Raw genomic sequence first — 11,371 nt, 5'->3', positions numbered from 1 at the left:
TTTGGGGGGCGGGGGGGCAAAGACAGATTTCATTGTGATTGATCTGTAAGGCATCATGCAGAGCAAATAAATACGTACATATTTTGTTAGCTTCACTAAAATCTCTGGTCCTGCTCTGTGCTAAGTTAATGTTGCATTTTTAAAAATATTTATGTGACTGTTGGGTCTTAGTTGTGGCATGTGAAATCTAGTTCCCTGAACAGGGATTGAACCCAGGCCCCCTGCATTGAGAGCATGGTGTCTTAGCCAGTGGACACTAGGGAAGTCACAACATAGCAATTTAACATATCTTGATTTCTGTATCACTGGCAGAAAAAGCCAGGAAAAAAACTGGATTCAGTTACAGTTCTACATTAGCACCAGTAAAACTTTTGGCATTGTTGAACGTGTTCTATATCTGCGGTCCAATTTATAGCTACTAGATACATGTGGCTATTAAAAGTACTCGGAATGTGCCCAGTGAAGCTGAGAAGCTGAAGTTTTTAATTAGCTTCATGTGGCTAGTGGTTACTGTATTGCATAGCACAGTCTAAACAGTGAAGGACGGACCCCCACCTGGTGGTCCAGGGGTTAAGCCACCATACCTGTACTGCAGGGGACTTGGGTTTGATCCCTGGTTGGGGAACTAAGATCCTGCTGTATGTTGTGGCCAAAAAAATTAATTAAAAGGTAAAGGAGAAAAAGCCTTGAAGAATCCTTTCACTCTCCCCAAAACAGATGATACTGGAAAGGGGTTAGTTTTCAGACAACATAAGAGGACTGTTGAAACAAATAGGTTTATTTCTAAACCTCAGTTTAAAACCTCCATGTGGAGGTACATAATTCCTTTTATCCACCAAGACCAAATTCTCATTATAGACCATTTTAAAGTGCCACAAGGTCTCTCACACTAAAAGTTCCTGAATTGATTCATCAGTGATTTGAATTCCAAACCAGGATTTTGATGAATGAGATGTGATTTTTAGTTGAGAAGCAAACTTGCTATGTATGCTTGTAAGCACTGTGGAGGGATGAATACAGGGTACTTTGAAAACATGTAAATAGTGGCTGACTTTAGGGGCTGGGTGGAGGGGGGTGATTGCTATTCCAAGTTGAGGAAACCACATATGTGAAGGCCCCTGATAGGAAAAGCGTGGTGACCTTAGGAAGCAAAGTGCATAACAGAAATCTGAAAGAGGTAAGTTCAGCACAGTTACGAGAGCCTTGTGGGCCATGTTAAGGGATTTCATCTTTAACTGGAAACTGGAGAAGGAAATAGCGACCCAATCCACTATTCTTGCCTGGGAAATCCAAGGACAGAGGAGCCTGGTGGGCTACAGTCCAGAGGGCCACAAAAGAGACGTAGTGACTAAAGAACAACAATGACTAATGAATATTGAGCACCTTTTCTTGGTACTTATGGACCATTTGTATATTTTTTCAATGAAGTGTCTGGTTCAAGTCTGCATATTTTTAAAAAATGAGTTGTGAAAACCACCCAAATGTTTGTCAACTGATGAATGAATAAGTACAATGTGATAACATCCATATAACCCATTATATTATCTAACAGAATGAAATACTAATATATGCTGCAACATGGATGATGCTGAAAACCTAATTGAAAGACACCAGACACAAAAAGGCCCCATGCTGTATGATACTATGCACGTGAGATGCCCAGAATATGTAAATCTACAGGGATAGTGAAGGTCGCTCAGTCATGTCTGACTTTCTGCGCCCCGTGGACTATATGGTCCATGGAATTATCCAGGCCAGATTACTGGAATGGGTAGCCTTTCCCTTCTCTAGGAGATTTTCCCAACCCAGGGATCGAACCCAGGTCTCCCACGTTGTGGGCACATTCTTTACCAACTGAGCCACAAGGGAAACCCAAGAATACTGGAGTGGGTAGCCTTTCCCTTCAGGGGTTCTTCCTGACCCAGGAATTGAACTGGGGTCTCCTGCACTGCAGGCAGATTCTTTACCAACTGAGCTATCAGGGAAGCCCACTCATCTACTTACTATCACAGGGATAGTAAGTAGATGAGTGGTTCCCTAGGCCTAGAGAAGGGTGTGTTTTGGGGGTGGCGGGGGGTGAGGGGGTTGGGGGTAGACAACCAAAATGAGCCAAGATTTCTTTTTGGAGTAATGTGCATGTGCTCTAGAGTAAATGATGATGGATGTGCAGCTTTGCGAATATCCTAAGAGCCACTGAATTATTAAATGGGTGAATTGCGGATTTCAGAGCATATGCAATTCAGAGGATATGGGTTTGATCCCTGGGTCAGGGAACTAAGATTTGAAGTCCTAAAGCAACTAAGCCGATGGTGCTGCAACTGCTGAGCCCACTCACCACTACTAGAAAGTACGCACCACAATGAAAGCCTCTGCATAATGCAACGAAGATCTGGCATGCTCCAACTAAGACCTGATGAAGCCAAGTAAATATTTTTTAAATGGGTAAATTGTACGGCATGTGAATTACATCTCAATAAAGCTTAGATGTGGAAAAAAAATTGTGTATAGTCATAGTTGCAAACATTCAAATAATAAGTCTGGCTAAGGGGAGGAAAATAACTGGAAGCTATAAAAGGGCTTTAAGTTTGAGGATAACAGGATCAAGATTCATTTTTCATGAAAGATCACTATCATTGGACAGGAATAAAAGGGAATAGCATTATCTACAGTTACTATAGCAAGGTATGGAATCAACCTGTGTCCATCAACAGATGAATGGACAAAGATGATGTGTAGAGTGTGGGTGTGTGTAGATGGTGGTATTCCTATAACACTACTCAGCCATAAAAAAAACGGATTTTGCCATTTGCAGCAGCATAGATGAACTTTCCACTAAGTGAGGCCTTCCCTAGTGGCTCAGAAAATGAATCCGCCTGCAATGCAGGGAACCCAGGTTCAATCCCTGGTTCAGGAGGAAGATCCCCTGGAGAAAGGAATGGCTACCCACTCCAGTATTCTTGCCTGGAGAATTCCATGGACAGAGGAGTCTGTTGGGCTATAGTCCATGGGGTTGCAGAGTCAGACACAACAGTGACTAACACTTTTACGTCACTGTCATGCTAAGTGAAATGAGTCAGAAAACAAATACTGTATGATACCACTTACATGTTTAATCTAAAACTACAACTAAATGACAGACTAATACAGAGAAGCCAACTGGTGGTTACCAGCGGGGAGACAGAAGCAGGAGGGGCAGCACAGGGGTAGGGGGAAAAAGAGGATTATATGAAATTGTGTGACTTGAAAACTAAAGCACTACAGAATTTAAAGAATCATCCAAATTTTTGAATATTTTTTCATAGTTTAAAAGAGAATAGTGAAATTTGCCTGGTACATGATAGAGGTATCTCACCTAATCATCAAGCCAACAGAGTTCATGTTTTGTTTTAAAGGAAGAAAAAATACTTGACAGAAAAATAACCACACAGACACAATTCCAGGGCACAGGGTTTAACTCCCTGAGGGTGACTGGTCAAGCCTTTGCCGTGGATGGGCTGTGCCTCTCCACTCTACCACCACCAAGCACCTGCTCCAGGCCAGGCCCTACCTACAGGCTTTACACCAGGCACCACTGAGTGCTGAGGGGCAAGGGAGATGAGAGATCTTAAGAGAGAAGAAAGTATGACTACAACGGTAATTGCTATGAGAACTGTAACAGCACTGTAAGAGTTCAGAGAAGAAGAATTTGTGCAATTCTACCAACAAAACGGACTCATCTCATACGCTAGCAAAGTAATGCTCAAAATTCTCCAAGTGAGACTTCAACAGAATGTGAACCAAGAACTTCCAGATGTTCAAACTGGGTTTAGAAAAGGCAGAGAACCAGAGATCAAATTGCCATCATCCATTGGATCATTGAAAAAGCAAGAGAGTTCCAGAAAAACATCTATTTCTGCTTTATTGACTATGCCAAAGCCTTTGACTGGGTGGGTCACAACAAACTGGAAAATTCTTCAAGAGATGGGAGTACCAGACTACCTTACCTGCTTCCTGAGAAATCTGTATGCAGGTCAAGCAACACACCAGACATGGAACAACGGACTGGTTCCAAATTGGGAAAGGAATACATTAAGGTTGAATACTGTCACCCTGCTTATTTAACCTATATGCAGAGTACCTCATGCAAAATGCTGGGCTGGATGAAGCACAAGCTGGAATCTTGCCAGGAGAAATAGCAATTACCTGATACACAGATGACACCACCTTATGGCAGAAAGCGAAGAGGACTAAAGAGTGTCGTGATGAAAGTGAAAGGAGAGTGAAAAAGCTGGCTTAAAGCTCAACATTCAAAAAACAAAGATCATGGCATCCAGTCTCATCACTTCATGGCAAATAGATGGGGAAACAATAGAAAGAGTGACAGACTATTTTCTTGGGCTCCAAAATCACTGCAGATGGTGACTGCAGCCATGAAATTAAAAGATGCTTGCTCCTTGGAAGAAAAGCTATGACCAACCTAGACAGCATATTCAAAAGCAGAGACATTACTTTGCTGACAAATTCCATCTAGTCAAAGCTATGGTTTTTCCAGTGGTAACGTATGTATGTGAGAGTTGGACCATAAAGAAAGCTGAGCACCGAAGAATTGAATCTTTTGAACTGTGGTGTTAAAGATTCTTGAGAGTCCCTCGGACTACAAGGAGATCAAACCAGTCAGTCCTAAAGGAAATCAGTCCTGAATATTTAATGGAAGGACTGATGCTGAAGCTGAAGCTCCAATACTTTGGCCACCTGATGTGAAGAACTGACTCTGAAAAAGACCCTGATGCTGGGAAAGATTGAAGGCAGGAGGAGAAGGGGACCAACAGAGGATGAGACAGCTGGATGACATCACTGACTCAATGGACAAGAGTTTGAGCAAGCTCCAGGAGTTGGTGATGGACAGGGAAGCCTGGCATGCTGCAGTCCGTGGAGTTGCAAAGAGTTGGACATAACTGAGCGACTGAACTGACTGACCAAAACTCTATAGCTTATTCTTTGTGCTTTAAGATTAAGACTTTAAGAATATTTCTTTCCTTTGAAATGAAAATATACTCATCAGGAGTCCACAAAGCGAGTGAAATGTTTGTGAAGGAGGAAGGCCGAGAACACGTCCCTAACCCAGTTTGGAGAAAAGAAAAAGGAAGGATAATACCCAAGGCCTTCCATTTCCATAAATTTCTTCCTAAGCAGTAAGCTATCTGAGGTGGAGTTTCTGGGCACCACTCAAGCAAGGTCCAGCCATAACAGCAGCACCTTAAGGTACTTCAAGTACAAGGCAAAAGAACACCAGCCTAACTGAAATACTACAGCCGGAGAAAAGCCTGCAGATTCCCCTCAGATGGTGTCTCAGAACCCCCTGGGTTTTATTCCTAGGGTGGTGAGGGAAATAAACTATTGGGCCACAGCTCCAACTTGGCAACAGCTTAGACTACTGCAGCCCAAGCCCCGCCTTTCAGGCCTGGGGCAGACTCAGATCTACCCTTTCCTCTAATTTCCAGCCACGCAATGAAGTGTGGCATAAAAGATATAAGGCCCTCTGGGGACTCAACGCACTGCTCAGAGATTGTCCAAGGGCAGGAAAAGGTTTCCTGGCTGCAAAGTAGCCCAGAAAAGAGAAGGAACTAGCCTAAGATTGGCCTCATGGCTTTTGGCTCACAAATCTGGGCCTCAGGGATGAAGTGTCTCTGGGACATTTGGGAGGAAGATAAAAATACATTCCTAGGAAGAGTTGTCCGTTTTGTCAGAAGAATCCATCTCAAGGCTTTCTTAAGATCAGGGCTGTTTCTATTGTCAAGAGAACTGAAGAGCAAGAAATGACAGTTCAGTCCCAGGAACCCACAAAGGAAGAGGGAAAGGTCCGGCAGGATAATTTCAGATAGTAGTATCTCAGATTTGCAGATCCTTTGAGGATGCAGGCCAAATTTAAACTGCACAGTGGCCCAGGTTTAATTACTCATCCATCATCTGTGCTAATCCACAAGAACTCAATGAGGTAGTAATTAAAGCAAGTACGGTTTAAAAAGGGGCTTCTTCGGTGGCTCAGTGGTAAAGAACTGCCTGTAAGGCAAGAGCCACAGGAACTTGGGTTCGATCCCTGGGTCAGATCCTCTGGAGGAGGGCATGGCAACCCACTCCAATATTCCTGCCTGGAGAATCCTATGGACAGTGGAGATTGGCGGGTCATGGTCCATAGTGTTGCAAAGAACTGAAGCGACTTAGCACACACCCCATGTATGCACGGTTAAAAAAGGTTAAGTAGGACTTCCCTGGTGGGCCAGTGGATAACAGTCCATATGCCAATGTAGGAGACATGGGTTTGATCCCTGGTTGGGGAAGATCCCACATGCTGAGGGGCAACCAGCCTGGGCACCACGACTACCAAAGCCCAGGTGCCCCAGAGCCTGTGTTCCCCAGCAAGAGAAGCCACCACAGTGAGGAAGCCTGGGCACCACAAGACAGCAGCCGCCACTTGCTGCAACTAGAGAAAGCCCTCACACAGCAGCAAAGACCTAGTGCAACCAAATCAATAGAATAAAAACACCCTCCCCACAGATACACAACAGTGAGGAAAAAAGACCCCCAATTCCTAGTGCTTGTTCACCACGGGAGAAAGCCAAAGAAGGCAGCTACCTAAACGAAGAGGAACAGAGGGCAAAGGCACCAGCAGCCCCAAGGCTAGACACGAGATCTACCCTGCATGGAGGGAGTGTAGTGAGGGGGTACGTTCCCTCTGCACTGGGCGAGGTGAACTAACTTCCAGTGACTGTGGCCCTGCCCACCCTTGGCTCTGGCATCCTAGAGGAAGGACAGTGGCTATGAGAATTAGGAAAATGAGTGGTTAGGGGAAAAGACCCTCCCCACCCTAAGTGCCATTATATTTCCTCCAAGTTTGGGCACAGCCAGTACACTTCAGTGGCTGTGTTTGTGAACAATGTGTCCACGTTTGCACCTCTCCATAGGGACACAATGAGGCATTTGCACCAACATCCTAAAGCAGAGCAACTGGCCAACAATCCAGAGATCAGGCCACCACTGCCACAGGCCCCCTCCCACCCCTCACCTGGAACCACACCAGACTGGACAAGGTGAACCAAGTTCAAGACGGACAGGTGCAGGGCTGGCTGGAAGAGGCTCACAGGTCTGACACTGCAGGGAAGACAGAACCTTGAGTGCAACTGAGAAAGGCGCTCACAACGCCACAGGTCTCAGGACACGCTGACCAGACTAATGGTGGAAATTCAGGCTCCAGAGCTGGATTGCCAGAACTTAAATCCAAGCTCTTTCTATAGTCCTAGACTTGCTACTTAACCTCTCTGAGACTGTTGCCTCATAATAAGCTTCCTCTTAAGAGTTGTTTGGAATAAATGCAAAGCACTTAATTGGTTATTATCACAGACAACTGATGTGTGCAAGCAAAAGAGACGTTCCACCCTATTCATGAAGGAAGCTAGAGGGAGAGCACTCATCACTTCCTCTAGGGAGTCCAGCTCCCCCTTTCTTGCCCAGCTGTGGCACCCAGACCTGGAACCCGGACACAAACCTGCTCAAGCTCTGCCCTGGGAGCTCATCAGCTCTGAGAGCTAAAGGGCTTTCCTAAGTTATCAGTTTCACCATTTCTGCCTTTGCTGACTTACGGGATGGGGCATAACACCAACCCTAACAGGGGCCATCTAGGAATCCTCTGGTCCTATGCCGGCACTGTTTCTTGAACGACTGGTGACTGCTAAGGCAATGAATGAATGGGGACAAGGGCAGAGGGCAGTATGTTCCCGAGAGGAGCACACCATTCAAATGCAAGCTTACACATATACAGGTCTGAGTGTGTGCCCAGTCACATCCAACTCTTTGCGACCCCATGGACTGCAGCCCACCAGGCTCCTCTGTTCATAGAATTTTCCAGCTAAGAATACTGGAGTGGGTTGCCATTTCCTCCTCCAGGGGATCATCTCAACCCAGGAATCAAACCTGCACCTCCTCTGTCTTCTGCATGGGCAGGCAGATTCTTTGTCACTGAGCCATCTGGGAAACCCACACATACACACATTTATTATTAAACGCCTGTGTACATGTCAGGCACTGTTGATAGGCACTGGGGCAGTTTCCTATCCTCCTAACTTACCACTCTGTGAGGCAAATATTCAATAAATGAGTAAGCAAAGAAACAGATAAGTACCACAAAATATACAATCTGGGCACAATGGCAGGGAAGAACGGGGTCGGGGGGCAGTTCTTAGAGGCTGTCGGGGAGGGCCCTCTAATGCTTGATCCTAAACCTAAGACCTGAAGGTAAGAAATTAGCCTTAAAGTGGTCAAGGGGAAGGTCCTTCCAGGTAGAAAGGCCGAGAGGCAGGAAAGTGAACAGGATCTGAAAGAAGGGCCCATGTGGTTAGAAAAATGTGGATGAGGGGAAAGAGCCTGAGATAGGGAGCGCGTTGAGCTGAGTTGTGATGGTGTCTGCTTTCCATTTTAAAAGGCTAAATCTGGCTGTTCTATTAACTAGATGGTAGAAGCAGGCACATTATTTAGTAAAGAACTTAGGAAATCCAGGTGAGAGACGATTGATGCTGGCTCTGACTCGAGCACTCCTGGGAGTTCTGAGTAGACCCAAGACTGATAGGCTGAATGCAGGCAGAACCAACACGACACCCACCATTTCTGCCAGGCGCACCACATCATGATATTCCTCTGCTTAAGGACAACGCAAGACCACTTCTTTCAGAGTGAAGTCCAAAAGGACCCCTCAGGTGATCATTTAACTGTCTCACCTCTTCTACCTACCCCACCCTCCCCCACCACTCTGGCCTCCTTACTGTTACAATCTGACCTTGAGGCCCTTGCTCAAACTGTTCTCTTTACTTGAATACTAGAGGACTGTCTGGCCAACTTCCGCCTCATTCAAGACTGTTTAAATCTCAGCGTCAGTATTCTGCACACATACACAGTCCTCTAGCTCTCCCAATCCTTAAGTCAACCCTACCCTTTTTAATACAAAGCTCTTATTTCCTAACGTACTATTTGCTTATTTACTATGTTTACTGTCTCAGGCTGGAGTGGAAGTTCCAGAATGTGGAGCCTCCATTAGCTTGGGTGATGAGATGAGACTAACAGAGGAGAAACCAGCACACAACCACAATGGACAAGTAGCAAATAAATTTATTCAGTCAAAAAAAAAAAAAAATCCTTTTGTGATTCAGCATGAAATCAATAGAAACATTCCTATGGAACGGTAGGGGTGAATGCCTGATTAAAAGTTTAAGAGGAAATGAAAAGCAATCATTACATAGGGACAGAAACCATATAAAACATTTTGAGTTTTGTACAAAAGTGAAGAAATAAAGTGGTGATAACCAGCATGGAAAACAAAGGTTTTTGTGTTTTTTTTGTAGAGGTGCTGAGGATTGAAGACAGGTTAAAAATAGGAATAACAGAATGTTTGTAATGCAAATAGGACTGACTTAATAAGGAAAAATGGATGACCTAAGAGGAAAAGAACTGCAAAAGCACGAGGATGGGCCCTCATGCATACGTAGACCAACCAACCTTAGATAAATGCAGGTAACTGGGATGCTGGAAGGTGGGTAGGTGTGCTAATTAATTCTCTTCAAACTGCTTCAGTTTCTTCTGCAAGGTATGAAGCGGGTCATTCATTAGATGAATAAGCAAGACAGGAGAGGAACTGAATGGGAAGGCAAATGGACCAAGGACCTATTTTCCAAGAATTGGAATTATGGGTCTACACAAGATAAGGTTTGTAATAACTTATTTAAAATGAGTCACTGAGATTGTTTTTCTCCAGTAACCTTCAGCCTCATCAGTCAGATAAATGAATAGATGAATTGTATTTAATCTGGGAAGTTTTGCCAAGTATAATAAAGCCTTGGGCTTGCAAGAAAAATGGTGCAGCAAAGAAGTGAGTGACTGGCACGGTTTTCAAGTTGGATAAGGAGGTGAAACAGTAGAGTGAAGGACACTGAGAAGTAAAATCAACAGATTGTTAAGTTCCAATAAGTCAAAGGGTTGGCATACTAAAGAAAGCGATCTGGAAAGACAGACGATGGCCGAGGTGACAATAAGAAATAATTACATAAGATGGAAAGGATGGCATTTTTGAAGGGCTGTCCCCAAACCGAAACAAACCCCCTCCCCACACTTCCATTTCAGCTGGTGTTTTAGTACACTATGGAGGTACCCATTCCCCCTTGGTGAAAACAGTCAGATTTCTTATCCATGTTGTCTTAAGAGACATTCAACACTAAAACCTAAAGAAATTTGCTTAAATTGTTTTATGACTGATCTATGACTGGCTTTTGAGGATGCCCAGGTACTATTTATACTCAATTTATATCTAATACTTAATATTTTATATTCAATTTATATTTAATTATTACTATTTGCTTTACTTTGGTAAAGCCAATCAGTATAGTTCTAAACAAGACTCAAAATCCGAAGTTATAGTAACTACCTAAGAGTTAATCTCTGATGAAAAACTGGACCAAACAGTAGAAATGCCTGTCTACATATACCAAGTCAAATAGTGAAATCAGGGGTTTAAAAAAAAAAAGAAAATCTATAGCTGACCTACACAACCATCACAGAAAACCAGTTGGGTAAAGGTTTAGCAAGTCTTCCACCCAGTAGAAAACATAGGGGAAGATCTCTGCTGAGGCCAACATAGTGACCCCATAACTTGGTAAGTATAAGGTATGTCCTGTAGCCAGAGAACTTACATATTCTTGGCCACTGGACCACCAGGGAAGTCCCTCATATAGTAAGCTTTAAACTCAGTCTGAGTCATTTCATTCTAGAACTCAACCTTCTCCTGTTTCAACCGAGAGTACCGTTCTCCAAACCCAAGTAGAAAAGCAGTGCTGGGAATTCCCATTGCCGTTGTTTCCGGGAATTCCTAGCACAAGACCACATGGAGAATTCTAGTACTAAGTAACTTTTAGGAATTTGCACCGGAATGTAATACCACAGTCCAAATGATCTACCTCTCATGATTCCATCACCCTAGAATCTAACTTATTGCTGACATCACTCTGGAATGAGGAACCCGGTTTAATCAAGCATTCACCCAATTCAACCCCAATTTTGAGTGTGTCTGGAAGACTTTTAAGTCAAAGTTAAGAAGTCTGACACCAAATCAATATCCTGAAAACTGCATTCCTAAGTCCTCTGACCTCCAGAATAGGGCTGGGTCAGATGTGTGGAGACGGTAAAGCGTCTGCCTACAATGCGGGAGACCTGGGTTCAATCCCTGGGTCAGGAAGATCTCCTGGAGAAGGGAAAGGCAACCCACTCCAGTACTTTTGCCTAGAAAATCCCATGGATGGAGGAGCCTGGTAGGCTGCAGTCCATGGGGTCACTAAGAGTCGGACACGACTGAGTG

The sequence above is a fragment of the Budorcas taxicolor genome, chromosome 25, assembly GCF_023091745.1.
Source record: "Budorcas taxicolor isolate Tak-1 chromosome 25, Takin1.1, whole genome shotgun sequence".
Classification (NCBI taxonomy): Eukaryota; Metazoa; Chordata; class Mammalia; order Artiodactyla; family Bovidae; genus Budorcas; species Budorcas taxicolor.
The sequence above is the reverse complement of the archived record's forward strand: the minus strand, read 5'-3'. Positions refer to the sequence as shown.